At 48.9% G+C, this 10,059-nt stretch overlaps 1 protein-coding gene across 11 annotated transcripts in view; it reads left to right on the top strand.

Moving 5' to 3' along the window:
- Positions 1–5,481: 5,481 nt before the first annotated feature.
- SDR16C5 (short chain dehydrogenase/reductase family 16C member 5) overlaps positions 5,482–10,059 on the top strand; it is a 29,352-nt gene continuing 24,774 nt past the window's right edge. The window contains exons 1-2 of one of the 11 annotated variants that reach the window (XM_065585581.1): positions 5,596–5,628; positions 7,875–7,956. The gene's annotated coding sequence lies outside the window, so the exon portion shown is untranslated. The other 10 variants (XM_065585583.1, XM_065585579.1, XM_065585576.1 and 7 more) reach the window with 10 other exon arrangements.

Here is a 10,059-nt window from a genome sequence, read left to right as displayed (position 1 = left end):
GGACCAGGAGGGGTGGGGGCTAGTTAAGAAGCCCACCCTCCTTGCTAAATTGGTAGTGGAACAAAGCCTGTGTCCGTGAAAAGGGACAGTTCACCGAGGAAAGCAGGATTGGGTCCAGACAAGCAGACAGGCAACAAATAAAAAAACTGGAAAACAGGTTGAAAACCCTGAGGGTTGAGTGGCAGGAGTATAAAAAAAAAAAAAATAAGTACAGGCCTGGGGATTTCAGATCCCTGGAACAATATTTGGAATGGTGAAATCTGAGTTGATGAAGGTGATAAGCAAGTGATTTTAAAAACGAGTAAGAAGTTAACTCTGCAGAATCTGGAGGGAATTTAAGCAATTGAACATTGTAAAAATGTTAAAAAGAAAAAGGTTTCTAAAAAGAGAATTCTTCGTTTCTTTACAGCCATTCTGAAGGAAAAATGGGCCCTTTTCCAAAGGAATGTCTGTAAATAAGCCAGGCAAAGAGACAATCTCATTTAAATCATTTGACTATGAACAATTTAGTCAAATTCACTAAAAGAACATAAGGGGTTTCTATTGGAACTTAACTGCCCCCAAAGGTATACAAATGTAATCTATGTACAGCTGTGTAAAAATTAAAGCAGTGTAAGAAATGTTAAAAAAAAGAATGTATGTGTATAAATATAATGTGGAGTGTTTAGGACCTAAAGCAACACTCCTGGTTTGTAAAACTCTTGTTTTGTAGGTTTAAGATGAATTGGTTTTGTTTTTAAGATAATACCACTAAAATCCATTTGAATCTTTCATTCAAAGTTGCAAAACCAAGAAACACTTTTTGCCAGACACAGGTAACTAGAGTTGTTTAGCTTTGGTATTTATCATTTAACCCTTAAGGTACCTTAATGCTTTATACATTCAATATCTTTTTAAAAGACCAAAGTCATGGCTGCAGTAGGGCAGTCAAAACCGGGAGAATGAAAAAAGATTCTGGATTTGTTTTTTGGTAACAAAATATCAAATAAGAGCTGCAGTGAAAAACAGTGCCCCACACTGAACCTTAAGGTGGCTCTGTGTAATTAAACTGTCACTTTAATAATGATATCTGACTTGTGTCCATTTATCCTTTTACGTAGTGACTGTCCAGTTTGGCCAATGTACATATTAGAGGGGCATTGCTGGCACATGATGGCATATATAACATTGGTGGACGTGCAGGTGAAAGAACAGGTGATGTTGTAGCTGATCTGGTTAGGTCCTGTGATGGTGTTGCCAGTGTAGATATTTGGGCAGAGTTGGCATCAAGGTTTGTTGCATGGATTGGTTCCTGAGTTAGAGTTGTTATGGTGCGGTGTGTGGTTGCTGGTGAGAATGTGCTTAAGGTTGGCGGGTTGTCTGTGGGCGAGGACTGGCCTGCCTCCCAAGGTCTATGAAAGTGAGGAATCATTGTCCAGGATGGGTTGTAGATCACTGATGATGTGTTGGAGAGGTTTAAGCTGAGGGCTGTAGGTGATGGCCAGTAGAGTTCTGTTGGTTTCTTTCTTGGGCTTGTCTTGCAGCAGGAGGCTTCTGGGTACACATCTGGCTCTGTTGATTTGTTTCCTTATTTCCTTGTGCGGATATCGTAGTTTTGAGAATGCTTAGTGAAGATCTTGTAGGTGTTGGTCTCTGTCTGAGGGCTTGGAGCAGATGCGGTTGTACCTCTGCACTTGGTTGTAGACAATGGATCATTTGGTGTGTCCGGGGTGGAAGCTGGAGGCATGAAGGTAGGCATAGCGGTCTTCAGTATAGGGTGGTGTTAACGTGACCATCACTTATTTATACTGTGGTGTCTAGGAAGTGGACCTCCCGTGTAGATTGGTCCAGGCTGAGGTGGATGGTGGGGTGGAAGCTGTTGAAATCGTGGTGGAATTTTTCCAGAGTCTCCTTCCCATGGGTCCAGATGATGAAGATGTCATCAATGTAGCATAGGTAGAGAAGGGGCGTGAATGGACGAGAGCTGAGGAAGTGTTGCTCCAGGTCAGCCATAAAAATGGTGGCATATTGTGGGGCCATGCGGGTGCCCATGGTGGTGCCACTGGTCTGGAGGTATATATTGTCACCAAATTTGAAATAATTGTGCCTGAGGATAAAGTCACAGAGCTCAGCAACAATTTGTGCTGTGTTATCATCAGGGATACTGTTCCTGACAGCTTGTATTCCACCTGTGTGTGGGATGTTTGTGTAGAGAGCCTCCACATCCATGGTGGCTAGGATGGTGTTTTCTGGGAGATCACCAATGCATTGTAGTTTTCTCAGGAAATCAGTGGTGTCACGGAGATAGCTGGGAGTACTGGTGGCATAGGGTCTGAGCAGAGAGTCCACATATCTGGATAGTCCTTTCAGGGCTCTAAGGGTATGTTGATTTGTTCCTGTGTTAGTGTAAGGGGTATCCTGAGTAGATGGTGCAGTTTCTTAGTATATTCCTCAGTGGGATCTGTGGAAAGTGGCCTGTAGAATTGGGTATTCGAGAGTTGTCTGGCAGCCTCCTTCTGGTGGTCAGACCTGTTTATGATGACAACAGCACCTCCTTTATCAGCCTCTTTGATTATAATGTCAGGGTTGTTTCTGAGGCTGTGGATGGCATTATGTTCTGCACGACAGGTTATGAGGCAAGCAATGTTTGTTTTTCCACAATTTCTGCCTGTGCACGTCGGCGGAAGCATTCTATGTATAGGCCCAGACTGTCATTTCGACCCTCAGGAGGAGTCCATGTGGAGTTCTTCTTCCTGTGTTGTTGGTGGGGGGTATCTGTGTATCAGTGCACTGTTCAGTGTTATCTTGAAAGTATTCTTTGAGTCGGAGGTGGCGAGAGTAGGCTTCCAGATCACCGCAGAACTGTATCATGTTTGTGGGGATGCTGGGGCAAAAAGAGAGTCCTCGAGATAGGACAGACTCTTCTGCTGGGGTGAGCGTGTAGCTGGATAAATTGACGATATTGCTGGGTGAGTTAGGGGTACCACTGTTGTGGCCTGATGTGGCAGGTAGGATTTTAGATAGCTTACGGTCCTTTTTTCTTTGTAGAGAGGTAAAGTGTGTAATGTAGATCTCCTGTCTTATTTTAGTAAAATCCATTTGTGTGGAGGGTTGGTTATTTATGGAAGTCTCCAGGTTGGAGAGCTCTTTTTTGATGTTTTCCTGTTTGCTGTATAGGATGCTGATCAGTTCCTCAGTTTCTTTGATGGTGTATGGCATAATCTCTCACTGTGGTCTGTGCAGTATGTAGATAGCAATGGATTTTTCACCTTCAGTCCATTTGGTATTATATCCATCTGTGTGCATTTGGAAAGGAAGATGATATCAGTCTGTACTTGTGCAAGTTTCTTCATGAGGTTGATAGATTTCCATTCCATACGGCTAAATGCAGTGCCTTGCATGGTGTCAAGTATCAGAGGGGTAGCCGTGTTAGTCTGGATCTGTAAAAAGCAACAGAGAGTCCTGTGGCACCTTTAAGACTAACAGATGTATTGGAGCATAAGCTTTCGTGGGTGAATACCCACTTCGTCAGACGCATGTAATGGAAATTCCTGATATCTGACTTGTGTCCACTGAGGGGAAATACAGATAAAGTTGCCCTGAACTGTGACCTATCTAGAGCTCTAAATTTGGATGGTTAGTGAGAAGAAAGGCCACTTCAGCCAGTTCATCCTGGTGCCCACCTACTACTACTTCTAGTTCATCCTGAGGACCTTTTATGAAAGCCTCACAGTCCCTTTAGCAGTGCTTCTTAGCTTAATTTCCAGCTGGCACTCCCCCTGGCTGTGCTGCAGAGACGCTGCGGGTTGGACACTTGCTCTGGTGGAGGCCTCACACCTCCAGGCTTTGGGTGGTGGGACCCTTCTTCCCAGCATCAGTCCCCTGTCAGGTTAAGATCCCCCTCCCAGTCTGGCCTGCAAGGACCCTTGGCTGGGAGCATAGGCAGCGAGTTATAGTCCCACGTGGTGCCCGGGCACCAGCAATATTCAGAGCCCAGGAGCCCAGCTCCACCAATATTTTGGGCCGGGTGTACCCCCCCTTGCTGCCCCTAATCGCCTTCCCAGGGGCCCCAGAGAAGAGAGTCACTGTCTCTCTTCCGTGCAGCTCCATGCTGCCTCCCTGCAGCAACTGCTGCCGCAGGGTCCTAGTGCCCCCATCTCGACTACCAGGGCAGACTAACTGAGCCTGCCCTTCCACCTCAGACCCTTCCCTTTTCCGGTGGGACCCTCCAGCAACACAGCCCCCCCCCCCCCACCTGCAATCAGCGCTTCTGCCCCATGCTGGGCAAGGAGGCAGCCCCATCCCTCACCCCCAGTGAGGCTACAGTCAGGGGCAACAGCAGGGGAGGAGGCTCACGCAGCACCCACCACGGTGGAGGCGAGGGAGATTCCTGGACCTGAGAGGGGCTGAGAGGGGCCCTAAGAGCACATGCAGTGACAGTGGTGGGGGTGAGTGTGCTGCTGGGGCGGGGGGCAGGAAAGGCGGGCTCCTCCCCCAGAGCTTACTGCTGCCGGCAGGGAAAGGGCTGGGGGGGGGGGGGGGGGAGTCCTCCTCTCTGGCCCCTGTCCCAAAGCAGCCTGCCTGCACTCCAAACTCATCCGCAGCCCTGCCCCACCCCAGAGCCACACCCCCAGCCAGAGCTCTCACCCCCCCACCACACCCTCAACCCTCTGTCCTAGCCCTGAGCCCCTCCAACACCCCAAACACCTCATCTCCAGTCCCAGCCAGAGCCCTCATTCCCCCGCACCCTAACCCTCTGCCCCAGCCCTGAGCCTAACACCCCAAACCCCTCATCTGCAGCCACACCTCACAGCCCTCACCCCTGCACCCCCTCCTATCCCCAAACTCCCTTCCAGAGTCTGCACCCCAATCCCCTGCCTAGGGCCTGCACCCCAGACCTCCTCCCTCACCCAAACTCCCTCCCAGAGCCTTGGGCAGGTGGGGAGCAGAGTTTGGGCAGGGACTGGTTCTGGGCACCACCAAAATTTCTACAAACCTGCCACCCCTGGCTGGAGGTGTCTTTCTGCACTGGGCCCTTTGCCCAGGGTCCCCCCTTGGCTGGCCCCAGTTGCTCACCACACCTGGCTCCAGCTCCATTCTACCTCAGCACTGATGCTGCTTCTCTGCCTCTAGCCCCCAGGTTGCTTCCCTGGCTCTGTGGCTACTGCTCTGCTCCTCAGCTTGGGCCCCTGGTCTCTCCTTAACTCGGCCCCACCCTGTCTGACCCAGCCAATTGCAGCTCACACAGAGGACAGGACCCACCCTGGCCGCCTGACTCCCTGATTAGCCTGCCCTCCCTGTCAATCAGGCTGACCTGGAGCATTGGCCTCTTCCCATTGTTCCTAGGGACTGTCAGTCTCAGGGTCCTGATTTCCCATTGACTCTTCCCCTTTCTTTCGGTTCTGGGAGCTAGCCAACCAAAACACCCCCACTGAGTGTTAGTAACGGGCAACAGTCCCCTTACACATAGACTCCTATTACCCCCCACCCCCTGTCCCATTTGTTCACAGTTGCTATCTGGTCACCCTTTGGAACCGCCCCATGTCCAGCTTTACAATCCTCCCCTCCCCACCCAGTTCCTCTGTGTGAGCTCCCAGCCCGCCTGCCCAGCTTCTTCAGCGCGGAGGAGGGAACGGACCAGAGCTGGAGGTAGGCTCCGCTCCGCTACGCCATCGCGCCCTGGTGCCCGCTCCCGGGGAACGCTCGGTGGCTGCACAGGCGTAAGCGCCGCCGGAAAGTGGGGGAAGAGAGTTCAGCGGGACGGCTGCCTGGGGGACGTGCCGGGGAGCTGGCAGCGCGGGGAGTGGGGCCGCGGCTCTGCTTGTCCTGCGGGCGCTGCAAGGGGAGCGAGGCGCCTCTCCGGGGTCCCAGCGCGTGGGTGTCCCGGGGCCCGCGCCGTTTGTCTCTAGCGCTGCCCGGCGCCTCAGCTCGCGTCTCTCCCCTCGGCTGCTAGGCTGTGCTGGCGGGAGGGCGCTGGCCCAGGCCGGGAGAAGAGGCTGCGGCTGCAAAAAGGAAACCGGGCCAGCGCTGCCCGGAGTGAGGGGCACCCGCCGGGGAGAAATCTTAACGACGAGTCGCCTTTTAATGCAGATTAGTGACCCTGAGTTGTGTGTCTACACGGGCTGAGAACTTGCTGCCCCCCAGTGTTTGTGAAGAGTTGCCCCGGGGGGAGAGTGGAGGACCCCCAATCTCGAATTCTAACCGTGGGCTCTTTGTTGAGGGGTTAGCCGGGGTTTCTTGCACTGTAGAGCTAGAGGTGTTGGTCTGGCAAAACAAGCCTTGAGGTTGGCAGCTTGGTTGTGTTTTGGAAAGGGAAGGGCAAGGTGGGGGGTGAGAAGCTGGGAAAGGCTCAGTGGAAGAGGATTCTGGTGGCTACATTCTAACTACTTGATACCAGTAAAGGTAGGTTTCAGAGTAGCAGCCGTGTTAGTCTGTATCCGCAAAAAGAACAGGAGTACTTGTGGCACCTTAGAGACTAACAAAAGTTAGTCACAAGTACTCCTGTTCTTTTTGCAGTAAAGGTAGGAGATCATCTTCTCTACAGTCTTACCACCCCGGGAGAAATTCCCAGTTCTCGGCACCTGTCTAACCCCTGCAATGCTTGGACAGTGCCTCACAGCTGGGCAGCAAATCTCCTGGCAATTGCATGCATGCAATGTCAGAATTGCATTTAGCAGGTCTAAAGACCTGTTGTGTCTGAACCATTTAAGGGTCAGGTAGAATGTGAACTAGCTCACCTGGTTCCAGTCGTCCTCTCTACCGTCGCCCAAGACAGCACTGGCCTTCCAAAATATCTCAAATTCCACTTTTCCTGGGACTAATGCTAGGAGTTGTGGATTAGGTACAATGCAGCTGATGGGATTCAGGAAGAAGCACTCGTGTTCTACAAGTGGGGCAAAAGGTGCCGTGCTTTTTAACCAATATTGGCATAACCACCTTAGATGCAGTTGAACTAGTAGAACTTAATCTACTTTTGTCCAGCTGGTTCAGCTTCCACTTCTCTGATTCTCTGGTGTATACATAATCTAATTAACTAGCTGGGACCTACCTAAAATTTAGTGTTCACAGCTCTTATGTGCTGATGCTATGTGTATTTGGGGAGCTAAATGATGAACAAGGTGGGGGATGAAAGGTTTTCAAAGGTGGCAAACGTATGAAGCTTGCGGTTAATGCCAACATTTCCTCCAGCACAAATGTTTATTGTAGGTATGAGATACCTATTTTAAACTGCTAAATTAGTCTAATGAACACCAAAAAGCCTATGTGACTATGGTAGAAATCACTCTTCTTAGGTTTTAAAAAACATAAAAACACCACCCTACTATCTTTCTACCACACTATAAAAGTAAAGATCATCCATCTGATTCTTGGAGAATTGAAAGCTATGCTTATCAAGGGTTTTGTGTAAAAAATACAATGTGTGTTCAAAGCAACAAAGAGTCCTGTGGCACCTTAAAAACTAACAGATGTATTGGAGCATATGCTTTCGTGGGTGAATATCCACTTCATCAGACGCATGTAATGGAAATTTCCAGAGGCAGGTATAAATATGCAGGCAAGAATCAGTCTGGAGATAACAACGTTAGTTCAATCAGGGAGGGTGAGGCCCTCTTTTAGAAGTTGAGGTGTTCACACCTCGGGAGGAGAAACTAGCTTTTCTAGTTGGCTAGCCATTCACTGTCTTTGTTTAATCCTAATCTGATGGTGTCAAATTTGCAAATGAACTGAAGCTCAGCAGTTTCTCTTTGAAGTCTGGTCCTGAAGTTTTTTTGGTATAAGATGGCTACCTTTACATCTGCTATTGTGTGGCCAGGGAGGTTGAAGTGTTCTCCTACAGGTTTTTGTATATTGCCATTCCTGATATCTGACTTGTGTTCATTTATCCTTTTACGTAGTGACTGTCCAGTTTGGCCGATGTACATAGCAGAGGAGCATTGCTGACATATGATGGCATATATAACATTGGTGGATGTGCAGGTGAATGAGCCGGTGATGTTGTAGCTGATCTAGTTAGGTCCTGTGATGGTGTCGCTGGTGTAGATATGTGGGCAGAGTTGGCATTGAGGTTTGTTGCATGGATTGGTTCCTGAGTAAGAGTTGTTATGGTGCAGACACCACACGTCACACCAATTTGAGAGCATCAACTTGCTAAATTTCACTGAACTTTTCTCAAAGAATCAAGAATCTGAGTAGTTTTATCAGTCACTATTTATATACCACTGCTGTCTGTATACGTAGCAGTGTACAATAAATGAAGTGCTTTAATTTTTGGGGGTGGAGAGAGGGGTTCATGTAGGACTCTGGAAACCTTTGTCTTTTCGGTACACCAACATCATGGTCCAATTTCTCGAAGGAACCTCTACCCAGCTTCTAATGTTCATGCAGTCTTGAACTAAAATAAATTATATGCAGTTTGCAACACAAATGAGGAGTGTCCTAAATTTAAAAACTTAGTCTCAGTGCTGAAAGTTGATCTCTGAGCCCAGTACACTGAACCTTCACCCGAGGAAGGTAAAATATTGATTCTTAAGGCTACAGTGGCAGAGCTAGATTTCAACATCCTGCTGTGATTAAAATCATATTCCATATGTTCATGGAAGGTGAAATAAAGTTGTAATCCCACAAAGACTTAAGCATATGCTTAACTGCATTGAGTACAGTGCATAAAGTTAAGCACACTTGAGACTTTGTGGAGTTGGGGCTCAAGTCAGACACTAGTATTTTTACTGCATGTTTGGTTAACACAAAGTAGACCTTTTAATTTTAAGGAAGGGTTTTGTTTGGATATACATTGTAAGGGGTACAAACAGTTTTTACATTGTAGCTCACCTGCAAAAAGCCAGCAGAGATGATAAAGTTATTGTCATGTGAGCCACGTAAGTATCTCATTTTTCTCAAGTGTTTTGGTGAGTTTATAAAAATAGATTGTTTTCTGAAGTCCTCTATGCTAACAGTTTTCAAGTAGAGCAAGCTTTATGCTTTAGCCCTGGATACAGTACCTCGACAAGAAGGAACTACCTATTCCAGGGATCGGCAATCCACTGCCCTCAGCCCCCCGACCCTGTTCCCTCTGCCTCCCCCACAGGCCCTTCCCCCTCCCCCCCGATCATCTTACCCTGCATGGATGTGGAAATCTGTTCCGGATTCCAGGTTGTCGTTAGCCCCCGTGGCAAAAGATCAGCAGAGGTTTCCAAAGGGAAGTTTGCAGCCTTTGTTCAGACCCAAACATTTTCACTTAAAAAAAAAAAAATACCCAAACCCATCCCGACACCCATCTGCTCTGTCCAGATTTGCTGTTATCCCTGTTGAGGCCAAAGTGGTTTGAAAAATTAAAAATCCATGACACCATTGTGTTGCTTCCCCTTGTGTTGCTCATTAATCTGATGGACCTGCTGATAATGAATAAAGATGAATGCCCTGGGAGCAATGTGTCAGGCAGACAGTTTGTCGAGTAGGAAAGTGAATGCTGAAGCCCTCACAAAATGCAGAGGCTTTTCTTTACCTGAGAACTGAAAAAGAGCCAGATACCCTGCATGGGTTTGAAAGTGACAAGAACCTAGCGACTGACCAGAGCAGCCCCAGGTTTGAAGTGACGAGGAGGGTCTGTGTCATGAAGTCTGCATTTCCACTGAGGACTCTTCCAGGGTAGCTGGTGCAGGTCTGCCGCCCGGCACAGCAATGCTGAGAGGTGCTAGTGTAGACCCGACCCACTGCCCTCAGCCCCTACCCTGACCCTGTTCCTTCAGCCTCCCCCGCAGTCCCCCCTGTACCTCCCACCCCGAACCCACTGCCCTCAGTCCCTGCCCCCGTTCCAACAGCCTCCCCCACAGTCCCCCTACTCCCCCCAACCCACTGCCCTCAGCCTTGCCCTACCCCAAATCTCTTCTTCAGCCTCCCCCGTCAGCCCACCCCCATCGCTTCCCCTGCTGTCCCACCCCCTCAACTTCCCCCCATTCCAGTCCTGCTCCCCTCTTGTCTCATCTCCTCCAGACCCTGTCCCTCCAATTTTGCAGCCAAAATAAAGGTGATAGGCTTTCTTAACCATAGTGAACAGGAGTACTTGTGGCACCTTAGAGACTA

Source organism: Chrysemys picta, chromosome 2 (assembly GCF_011386835.1).
Source record: "Chrysemys picta bellii isolate R12L10 chromosome 2, ASM1138683v2, whole genome shotgun sequence".
Lineage (NCBI taxonomy): Eukaryota > Metazoa > Chordata > Testudines > Emydidae > Chrysemys > Chrysemys picta.
Note: the sequence above shows the minus strand (reverse complement) of the source record. Positions and strands in the feature narration are given on the sequence as shown.